This window comes from Poecilia latipinna, unplaced genomic scaffold (genome assembly GCF_001443285.1).
Source record: "Poecilia latipinna isolate Pla-1442-1.1 unplaced genomic scaffold, P_latipinna-1.0 Scaffold291, whole genome shotgun sequence".
In the NCBI taxonomy this organism is placed as follows: domain Eukaryota; kingdom Metazoa; phylum Chordata; class Actinopteri; order Cyprinodontiformes; family Poeciliidae; genus Poecilia; species Poecilia latipinna.
In genome coordinates this window covers 360,509-372,209 of record NW_015112907.1, presented here as the reverse complement: position 1 = coordinate 372,209, position 11,701 = coordinate 360,509, and the positions used below count along the sequence as shown (strand labels likewise).

The 11,701-nt window shown below is 37.2% G+C and overlaps 1 long non-coding RNA gene across 2 annotated transcripts in view; it reads left to right on the top strand.

Moving 5' to 3' along the window:
- Positions 1 to 11,439, top strand: part of LOC106948509 (uncharacterized) — a 40,241-nt gene extending 28,802 nt beyond the window's left edge. For both annotated transcript variants that reach the window (XR_001425187.1, XR_001425186.1), the window contains exons 5-7: positions 1,147 to 1,292; positions 9,366 to 10,941; positions 11,054 to 11,439. This is a non-coding gene — a long non-coding RNA (uncharacterized LOC106948509). The remainder of the gene's footprint in view (positions 1 to 1,146; positions 1,293 to 9,365; positions 10,942 to 11,053) is intronic.
- Positions 11,440 to 11,701: the final 262 nt, after the last annotated feature.

The following is an 11,701-nucleotide window of genomic DNA, read 5'->3' as shown; positions in this document are numbered from 1 at the left end:
TTAATTAAAAAAAAAAAACCCACAAATTCCCCCCCCCCCAAAAAAAAAAAAAAAAAAAAAAAAACTCAACCGTCAACAAATCTCACCATGTTTCTTATGCTGTTTGGTGCTTTAGATTCTAACATTTTTCTCTTCAAGTTCTTCAGATTATAATTGGCCTGGTCTGTAGCAGATACTTTGCTGTTATTCTAATATATCAACTCAGCAGCTACAGAGAAGATCTAAAAGGGCAAAAAAAAAAAAAAAAAAAAAAATCAGTTATTTAATATATTCTCTCCCTTTTGAGGGCTGAAATAAAGAAAACGTGTAAAAAATAAAATAAAATGCTTCAGTTCTTCATGGTTTTATACAATCTTTTTTGTTCAGCCCACTAAATTAATTAAACTTGAAAGTCTGCACTTAAACTGAAACCGATTTGTTTAATTTAAAGTTAACTATATGCAGAAAAAAATGAGAAAATTTGTATCCAACATTGTATGGACCTTGTACACACAGAAATAAAAACAGTGAAGCTTAGGAGTAGCCAAGCATATCACTAATTACAGCTAATATTTCATGCATATTCATTCATTCAAGAGCAGTATGTTTAAGTTTGAAAAGTGCACTGAAGATTGGTTTAAAATTGTCTTTTGAAGAACCCTGTAATAAACGCATCAATGAAAATCTCTTTTCATCATTATATTGTGCACTGGGTGCAGCGATGCTACTTCTCATGGTTTTTTCTATTCCTATTAATGAAAGCAACTGAACTTTTTTGTTAATGACAGCATTAGCAGAGAGAGACCGGTGACTGGCTTTCACTTGCACGCTTTGTTTATCTGTTTAAAACACTGTCCCAGTGAGGAAGCTGCAACAATGGAGATGTGTTGATTCCGTCAGACACTACTTGTCACGTTCCGTTTGTTTTAGCAGAAAGATCATCTTAATGGGTTAAGTCTTTGTCAAGAGAGAAAGAAATCACAGAAGAATGGGCATCAAGGCCATATTTGTATTTTTCTTTTGAAACGTGTTGGGATATTAATTTTACACGGAGCTAAAGCTACTATGCATACACTGTACATTTAAAGATGAACATGCTCATACAAAGTCACAGTATGAGCATAAAACATGATGTTTGTAATAAATATAAAGCATAATGTTCATAAGTCTTACAGGCCCGTACAGTGGGAGCTTCTAACCATCGTGGACAAACAAAGCCAGAGCGCGCCAATCAGAATGACAGCTGCCTTAATGCCTCCAGACCTCATTTAAATACTTCACTTCCTCCGTCCTCAGTACTCGATGACATGTTGGTGAGTTTGTCTCATGTTTCATCGCCTGTAAATTCCAAACGGATTACCCGCCCCCCACCTCCCCATCCCCTTTTTTTTCTCCGACATCTTAGTAAGAAGCAGCATCGATTTCCAAAAAAATTAATATATTATAACTTGCAGGGCGGCTTGTCAAGCTGCGATTGCTAATCTATGAGGGAGGATTTGAATAAGTCCTCGGTGGCTCTGCGCTTGCTCTCCTTTCCTCAATCTGTTCCTCATCCCTTGCTCGGCAGTCGACTCAGGAGGAGGGCCCCCTTTTTGGAGAGCCTGTAGCACTAAGTGAGATTAGTTTCGACATCATAAATAACTCAAAGCAGGTCGCTAAAGGGAGCGGGGTGTCTGCACTATGTTAGTGAAGGCAGACGTATCCGAGTGTGATTTACCATTGCAATCCTCGTTCTTAGTCACATCTTTGTTTGGCACGAGCCAAGAGGGGGCCATTCACAATGACATGCTGCTTTGTCTCAAGTGTTATAATCTGTGTTATTAAAGGGAGACTGATGGAGTTTACTAAATGGGTACCATAACCTCCCAACTCATCCAGCTGCCCAGACAGGAGTTTGTTTTACATATCGCAGTAAAATACACCTGTCTTCAATTTTGAAATTACTGCCATGCATTTGAGTGCAGCTCTGCCTTTGAACTGACTAGTTCAAAGGACAGTCTGTCACTTTTGTAAAATCTAATCTTATATTTTCCACGTTATTTTTTTTTTTTTACACACCGATCTATATCCAATGACTCCACAGGAAACAAATTTTTAACAATGCACCTACGATATAAAAGATTTTTGCTATCCAACTGGTAGGCCCTCTAAACTGAAGTGCTCTTGAACACATCATGTGCTGCTCAAAGAGCCTTTGGCAAGTGACAGTAATGCTGACACTTTGAAAAGTTCTGAAAGGCCATAACACATATCACTGTCATGCCCTGTACCTCTGCTGCCCCTTCCGCTTAGCAGTGTGCTACGCTCCTTTTCTTCCATGGGTGCCTGCCAGTGTGCAGGTAGTGCAAGTTATCAGCACTTCTTCTAAAACTCTTCACCAAATAGCATTCTGTGTGACGAGGTTATTTCCCTGTGCTTCTTCAGCTTTTCCAGTCTTCAGTCCCTCAAAGGACGTTTCTCCATGGCCCAGTCCGAACCTCAGCCAAAGACTGGTTAAAACATATCTGGTCTCTGTTAAGACGTTCTTGAACTCAGATTACTTACATTGCTCAGTGTAAGGAATCTTTCTTTGATCCATAAGAACAGAGTCATTTTCCCAAATCCAAATAGTAAGGCTTTAAAAAGCAGGTAAAAAAAAAAAAAAAAAAAAACATCTCAAGCCGGTAATGTAGTGATGGAACAAAGTGATTTTTGTAGAAAATATATATGTAAAGGATTATAGTTCAGAAGCAATCCACAGTGAGGCGAGGGGAGCTGTGGAAAGATGAAGTTCCAGAACAGAAAAAAAAAATTAAATGAAATGAAGACAGGGATATTACTACAAAAGCAGCACAATCTTTCCTGGCATAGTGGTACATCATGTCTTTTATATCCTTCGTACTTCATTATAGAAAATGCGTGTGCTTCACAAGCATCCCACAAACTTCAATGTTTTGAAAGGACACAAGACTGATTTAAATGTCCATTGTTTTTTTATGCTTAGATCCATGTAGAAGATGTTTTGAGATATTCCAGTAAGACGGCAACTCAGCAGTTTTCTTTTCTTACTTTAACCAGAGTCCATTATCAAGTCAAATCAACACAGATAAGATTGAAAAGTGGATGCAGTTGCAGTTAGTTTTGCTAATTCTACAGAGTTGGAAAACAACAACAACATGTAAACAGACATATTGTTATCAGTCCTAAGTCCTGAGGAACTTTCATAAACTTTAGTGGGTAAAGCTGTGGTTCTGCTCTATTTTCTCAGTAGAGCAACTAACCAAATATAGTAGCTGTTTAAAAGACATTTAGGTAAATTCAAGTATAGTTACTACAAAAAATAATGCTGGTATAATTGATATATGGTGACATGTCAGCTTTTAGTTGTTAAAACAAATCTTAGTCCCTTTAAATTTCTTATAGCAAAAACACATGGACTGTAGTACCACTTACAAAAGCACATGACAAGATTAGTTTTCACATACTGAACATATGCATGGATGTATAGTACAAAGTATCCATGGTCCCATGGGTCTGTGCAAAGTGTACATTTATTTATACTGCATAAGAGTGCACCCTCTGTGCAGATTCTTTTGTAAACCCCCAGCCCTCTCCAAAACACACAAACAGAGCTCACCTCGAAAGTAAGTCTACAACCCTTGCAGACGCTGTCATATTCATTACAACGTCAGATTTCAGAATACATGAATACATGATCCTCCGCAGAGAAAGCTCAGCAAACAGAACTCAAAAAAATGGCTTATGACCAAAGTAATCTAAACAGGATTGACCTTAACTCAAACAAACCCCCACGGTTTCTCGGTGCGGCTGAATTTGTGTGCATTGGTCTCTATTTATTCAGGGTGTCAGGGCCTGTTCCGCCTTGTTTACTGTTAAGAGGATGAAAATGAACAGCGAAATAGTGCTCCATTTATAAGCCTGTTTATACATGCTAATACCAGAGGCTGTTCTGCAGCCACAGAAGCGCTTCTGGATGTGACTCAATCGACAAAAAGATGCTCCTTTGCACATTCAAAATCTTCATAACCAAAGTATTAGGGACTATTTAAAAATGGAAAATAAACATTATTTGTGGCTGTGGCTGACAAAGTCTCTCCAGGAGACAGTAGAGTGAGATTTTAAATTATGTATTTTACATCTTGTCAAAACACGACCAAGTAATTGTGCTTCCCTTGCTGCTTAAAATGTGTGTTCATAACAATCAGCCAGTGTTAAAAGTAGAAATCACCATTTGCTGTTTCGCGTGATGAAAAAGATTTTAAAACCTGATTAAAATTGTCCCCTGACTGTCACTGAAGAAATGAACAAATTGTATAAAAAGGTCTGGATGTCAGATTGGATTTGAATTTATTTTCATTAATCCAACTGTGTCCCGATGACACAAGCTCTTGGCACGAGAAATATGTAGTTAATCATTTGTTAACATTATTACTTGGCTCCTCTTGGTCAAATTTCCCTCACCTTTGTTATTTAGCTGATTCAAACTGTTCCAGTGAGAATTGGCATTAAAATAAGTAAAGACACATATGTCATTTGAACATTTTCTTCAAATATAGCCTGAGTAATTACAAAAAAAAAAAAAAAAAAAAACTGTTTAAGAAATAGATTAATTTAAAATGGGAAAAAAATATTAAATAAACCTGGCCTTATGCATAAAAAGCAATTGCTCTCTAAATATGATAACTGCTTGTGCATTGTGGAGAATTATCCTTCTCCATGCTAAGTTCTTGATGTATGAGGTTAACAAAGAGTCAGTGAGTTGAATTCATGAATCAATTTATTAATACCAAAATACAGCTGGTCCATAGTTCATGCTATCCTTAAGGGCTAGCAGAACAAAATGGCATCAAAGAAAAGTTTTCCATTCTCCTTGTTAGCCTCCATCTAATGAGGGCGTTCCCTAGTGTGTCATGTCTTTTAATCTTAGCTTTGAGGGTATTTCCCAACATGTCATTTCCTTTAGCTTTATCTTTGCAACTAGCTAAAAGAGATAGAAGCAAAACACAGAATTATTTATTCTCAACAGCATGAAAACAAAAATTAAATTAAATTGGTAATCGTAGAATGGTTTTTAAGACTCAGCCGGTCAGAGTACATGCTGACACTGAGCCTGGTTCTGAAGGGAGGATTTTCTTATTAAAATGGGCCGTGCGTTTTAACGGTGGAAGCATACATTTTTTCAGATCAAAAGTGAAGTACCTCTTACCCGTGTTATATAACAGATATTATATTTCAGGTAGTTGTGTGCACTCTCATTCACTTTGAATGCTCTCCTGGATCAGTGCTTCTGTGTTTCTTTTATGACTCCTTCCAATCCTCTTAACGTATGGCTACTTTTCGTGGACTGAAGTTCTGCTGGATGTCTCTCTCTGCTAAAATGGAATAATTACTCTCCAGCGTCACCACATGCTAGTTCAGAACGAGGGCTGTCTGCGACGTCATTGGCTTCATGCTACTCGTTGAGTATTGTTAAACAGAAAATCACAGATGCGTATAAATTGAATGTGACTGCATTGTAAATTGGAACTGCATAACTGACTCTTAATCTAGTTGTATTATACTGGATAAAATAAATTAGATTCAGTTGAATTGAGTTTGGTTCTTTGAATTAGACCAGCCTGTCCTGTAAAACTGTAGATAACAGTAGTTGTGTTTTAGGGATATATGTTTGTTGATATTCTGTTTACTCAGAAAGAATAGGCAAACATCCCATCAGAGTACAAGAGAAACTTTTGAAAGGACATGTAAAACGTGTGATCCATTTAGTTTAAAAATAATTTCATTAAACACTTAAAACTAATACCAACATCTAAATTTAAAGTGGATTGAAAGAAATCCTCTAAAATGTACCTAAACAGAAAAAAAATAGTACAATTTAATGCCAGACAATGAGAACAGTATTGTTAATTTGAAAGCGTGACTTTAAAAAGCTTAACCTCTGACTAGAGCCCCTACAAACAAAATATGTTTTAAACAAAATAAACAAAATATGGTTTTATATTGTGTTCCCACTCAAATACATTTGAAGCAAATAAATAAGCTTATATGGCTCTCGCAGTTACATGCATTGAATAAAATGAGTCCACATGTGCATAAAAAAACCTAAGACTGTGGTGACATTAAGATATCTTCTTGGCAACTCAACCAATGCCTCAGTCTGACTTTGTTGACATGGGCAGGGCTAATGTGTTAGGTGGGCGCTTTGGGCATGCAAAGTTTGAAAAAGAACATTTCACGGTCTCCTTCACTACTTTCTCTTCAAGGTTATTCAACACCTCTTGACAGGAGAAACAAAAATGTCAGAGGAATGACAAAGCTGCTATTCCTGTATCTGGACCAAAATGCCTGTAAGAGATGTCCGCAGTGAGGTGACAAAGCATGACAGAGATTGCTATAAAAAAAATAATAAAAAAAAAACTATTGAGACACGTTTGCTATACGTAAGGGAAATTCTCACAGTAATCACAACATGGATGATTTGTCAATATAGTTAATTTAATTGTTTTTGCAAATAATGACAAGTTATTAGTTTGTGAGATATTGATTCACTAAGGTTTAGCAGTTGTACAAAAACTTTGTTTTCTTTACACAGCATTTATGTCGCTGAAAATAAAAGTCATATTCCAAATACTAAAGAATTTTTGTTGCTAAAATTTTAAAGTCTATAATTTTCACTGGAGATGGTCTGTGTAGCTCGGATTAATCATTTTTCTTGGGAGGCTGTCTGCCTCTAAAACATGAAGAATGTTGGTCAGATTAGCAGAAATTACAATGCTGATAATTTACTCACATTGTTTGTATTTTATGTGATAAAACTGTTATCACATACGGTACATAAACAGTTTCACTGTTGCCAGTTTTATTCTCTGGCAACAGTGTTTTACAGTCAGCTCATCTTTTTGACCTTTCCAGGTTCTTAAATGGAGCTACTCATACACAAAATTTACTTGTAGTAATATTTGCTTTATTTCTAAGCAGCATGCTGCTTCAAACAAAACAAACTCAGAGTAAATATGGCAGGACAGAAAAGGCCAAGGTGAGAGAATTTGCAGATCTTGTAGGTTTAATTCTTTTTCGTTGCCAATCTCGGTTTGCTGCCATCTTGCATTTGCCTACATAAGCTGTACGACTGTCGCTTTGTTAAAAACGGAGAGATAGAAAGCCGAGGGAGGCCTGAAGTAGCAGCAGTGCAGTCAAACAGATTTATTACTTGTGCAGTCACCCAGGGTATTTCACAGCTGTGTTTACCTTGGACCCTGCCGTGAGTATTAGGTGGCAGGGACAAGGTCTGTATGTGTGATAACCCATTCACAAATATGCTGCCTCTGTGTGCTCACTCCCCCTATCTGACATTTTAATACTTCCTTTAAGACTGTTAACAAATCCGTGCCAGAATTTTCTTTCAGATCATACTTCACTGATCTGAAGTCAAAACTATTTTTAAAAGTAGCTGTAATTCCTACATAGCTTCCCTGTCAGAACCTTGCATCAACAATTTGATCCACTGCCTACTGTGATTTTCCCTGAATGGAAAGATGGACAAGATAAGAGTTTCCACAGTCCTGAAGTTATAGTACGAAGAAGCTTTGCCCTCTTTATTTTGGCTCATGACATTTGGGAAACAAGGAGCAACTTGACTAAAACAATGTTGGCTCGAGGCCTTAGGCTGGCTTTACAATTAGAAAACGAAACTAAATATTACACAGCGTTATTTTCTTTAATCTAATTAGCTATTCTTGATAAAAAGCAAGTAAAAGAAGAGTGTTTCTTCGCACATCCTGACCTGGAAGTTGCTTAACGCAACCACAATCAGTCACTGTCAAATGCCACGTAGGTAGCATTTATCAATGTTGTCATGGGGTCTGCTGAAAAATGTACTCCAAAAGCTCTTCCTATTATCCATTTAGTTCTTCTCTGTCTACTTCTTGATTCATTTGTCTAATTGTTCATTTGGCTTTGCGGCCTTCTCTTTGTTGAACGACAAGATACAAAATTAATTTTACAGCATTTTGATGCCGACCTACTTTCCTTATGCTATGGAACAAACCGGTACTCATTAGTTGACTACAGAAAAACAAACCAAAAAAAAAGGTCACTGTCTCACTTAATAAAAGCCACACCATTACGATTCAGATTGACACTCAAGATAATCTGTAGTGTAAGCAAATAGAATGAAACAGGACACATTTGATGATAAATGTAAAGAGAGGGTTGGAGAATAAGAAATGATCAATTTACACATTTTGTTTCTTACATCTATGTTATATCAAATCTCTTATAATATCATCACTTTATGAAATTATGAATCAGATCCCATCGCAGGCCAACATTAAATATAAAATGAGGCTTAATATACACCCAGTGCCAGACTGAATGACACAAAATGTACACAGTGAAACCTGCCTCATAAATTTGGGATTTGACTCAATTCTGCTGTGTAAAACATATTCATCTGGTTCAGCTCTGGAGGCACCGGGCTGCTCGGCTCAAGGCCAGGATGGGGTGGGACGAACAGACATATGTGGCGGGATGTTGCTCATTACATTACGGTTCACATGTCTCATTCACGCGTGGCTGCTTGTTAACTATGTAACTTATGTGTCAGTTCACATGCTAAGCACTGAGAGCAAATATGGATCCACTCTGACATCCTAATGAGGTCATGTCAGATGAAAGCTGCCGCTGATGAAAAAAAAAAAAAAAAAAAGGGGTCACGGTGAATGTAATTTGTTAACCGCACTTGTTCATCTGAACGTCTCTGTGAAGAACATGCAAGCATGTCATGGTGGAGTTGTCGGATGTGGATGGTGACTATTTGCAGGGTTCATATCTAATAATGTGTCAGGAATTTGATTCAGATTGATGCATTGCTCTCTACATTAAGTCATTCTGCAGTAGGGAACGGTGCTTCATACGTTTCCCCAGTAGGCCCTGGGTGAAATGGGCATGCATGCATGCATTCTCACATATGGGATCCCCTCAAACAGAAACACATTCACTGTAACTTGGGTGTTCTGGCACTCAAACGCAAACATCCACATAGAGCTGCTGCCAATCAGATGGGAGGTGATGCATTGTTGTCATGCTGCATGTGTTTCTTATAATGTCTTCCAGCAGCATATAAATTATTTGTACAATTTGTTTGGCCCAGATTTTGTTTTAAATAAACGTACTGAACTACCCAGAGTGCTCCAGTGAAGTACTACATTAACTGAAAAAAGAAACATCCAATAACATTATTGAAAATTTAAAAATTTCAAGAAAACAAATAAAAACATATATGTAATGGGTAAACTAATAGTGCTTTTCCAACATGTTATATGTTGTTTTTATTGATGCTTATGATCTCTCTATTTTTGCCTCTTTCTTCTGCCTGGCCTGGAGAGACATGACTCAACAAAGGACAAATTAATGTACAATTATTGCTCCTCACCATCAAATACATACAACCTCAGGCATTTATACGTGCATCATCTCTACCCATCTATCATCCCAAAGAAAATTCCCCATCAGCATCATGCTCTCCGGATCAAATCAAAAACAGCAAAAGCAGGTCGGCACTCCAGCAGCCTGTCAGCTCAGCTCAAGTCTTTATCTTTCTCTTGCGTCTCTTCACATTGAAGACAAATGGAAGAGGGCCCTGCCCGTGGCATTGGGAAGAAGGAAATGTCCATTCTAATATCCTGTCTCAAGCACACCCTCTCTCCATCAGAATCACGTCTATCAGTCCATCTTGCTGGATGTGGTGCATGTGCGTGTGGGGAGGTGGGCACAGTGCTATCTGATGTTCTCCTCCCTCGTCTCTTTTTACATTTTGTGGCAAGGACATTCAGCAATTACTTAGGAGACACACATTCTATGGTGCTGATCTACAAAGATTCCCAGTAAGGAGTGCTAAATTTTGTAAGCAGGAAAAAAAAAAAAAAAAAAATGTGCATGTGCATTTAAGTGACCGGGTCGCATTTGATTGGAGGTGCAAAAGTCGTGCAGAACGCTGTCTTTTGATGAAAATTTTCCATCTCAGTCTTCTTATCTCAGCAACTTAAAGCTTTTAAAACAGAACTTAAGGCCTCTAGTGATCTAAAAAGGAATTTTGTTCAGGCTCTATTACTTTGACAACTCTGACTCTAAGTTTATATCAGATGTTTTTGGTCATCTTAAGGTTTTAGTGCACTGCCTGAATTTTAAACCAATATTTGCTTTTGCTGGAGCAAAAAAAAAAAAAAAAAAAAAAGAAAAAAAAAACAAAAAATCCTGTTGGCATACAGTTATAACTGCTAGAGCAAAACTGACTCAGAGGGGCCTGTAAGAAAACAACTCCTCCCATTTGTAGAGTCATTTTTACCAAAACCCAAACAAAATATGCACAGGCTGCACATCATTATATTTTAACATCATTCACTTAAACACAAAAGTATTTTATTTGAAGCACTGCTGCTCATCCCTCTTGGGAATATAATTAGCTATTAATTTAAAGATGCCCAGCTGTGCACTACTTGGAAAACAAGAAGACGTGTTAGAAGAGGAATTCCAGAAACAAAGCTTAGGAAGTACGGACAGGAAGTGTAGGGAAAAGAGAGACATTTGCCGGCACCTCATTTATGGCACTTCTCTACTTTGTCCTGCATGACCTTCTCCCAAAGTACAGCCTCTGAGGTTGTGTTGAGTGTAAAAATACTTGCTGCCAAAATCCACACTTTGCTGAATTATTTTGACAGACTTTTTTATTTATTTGCTGTTCTTCTCACACTTCCACTTTTACTTCACCCTTCATTGCCTTCTGTACAGACACAGTGCCAGATCTGTGCCCAAAGGTGTGTACCAGCCACCTAGAATGTTTACCTTTTTACACTTTGTGATTTGTAGCTCCCATCATGCAAAAAGTAAGCTTCAGGGAGCTTAAAGTTCTTTCTCTGGGATGTTTTGTTTCACAAAGATTTAAGCAAAGGGCACAGCCTGAATGTGTCCAGACAATGTGTAAATGACATCAGTTTAAGTTTTAACTACGTGGAACACAAACCGGCAAAGCTAAGAAAATTGAGAAACAAGGTTTTGAATCCAACTTTCATGACAGTGGAAAGCACTATTGGAAATTTATTTCCAATGACAATTAACATTTTTTTCTTTTTAATCATGCATTACATTGTGACAACTTCATAATAAAATTATTGTTTTCAGTGACAAAGATGTTATGAACTCTTTAATGTAACTATTGTTTTCATTAACTGTTATTAGTTAGATGTAAGTTTCCCCTCTATAGAGGGCATCCCTAACTCAGTGATTCTGTGTTTAGTTTTGGGAAGAGCAGAGCTATTTTTGTAAAAGAAAAAAAAAAATTCTATGGTCTTTGTTTTCCTTTCCTACAGAAATTACTCTTGGCTCAAGGCTCATGTGTTCAGCTACACTTCTTGCACAAAAACCTTGACAAACCTATTGCTGCTTTCTCAGATAAACTTTTTTTTTTTTTTTTGGGGGGGGGCGGGGGGGGGGTTATCACCTGGTAAATACTTGTTTGAGATGCTGACATCATTAACTTTGTGTCAATCTCTACCTCTAAATGTATGTTATATACTCAGTGCTTCTGTGCTTAGCTTTGTTTTTTTTATGAATAAAGTAAATGATGGAGTTACTGATGCCATTGAATTCCTTTGTTTATATTTTCAATAAATTATAGCGTCATTATGCAATAACTAGTTGTCTCTTTCATGAAAAAGTTATTAAA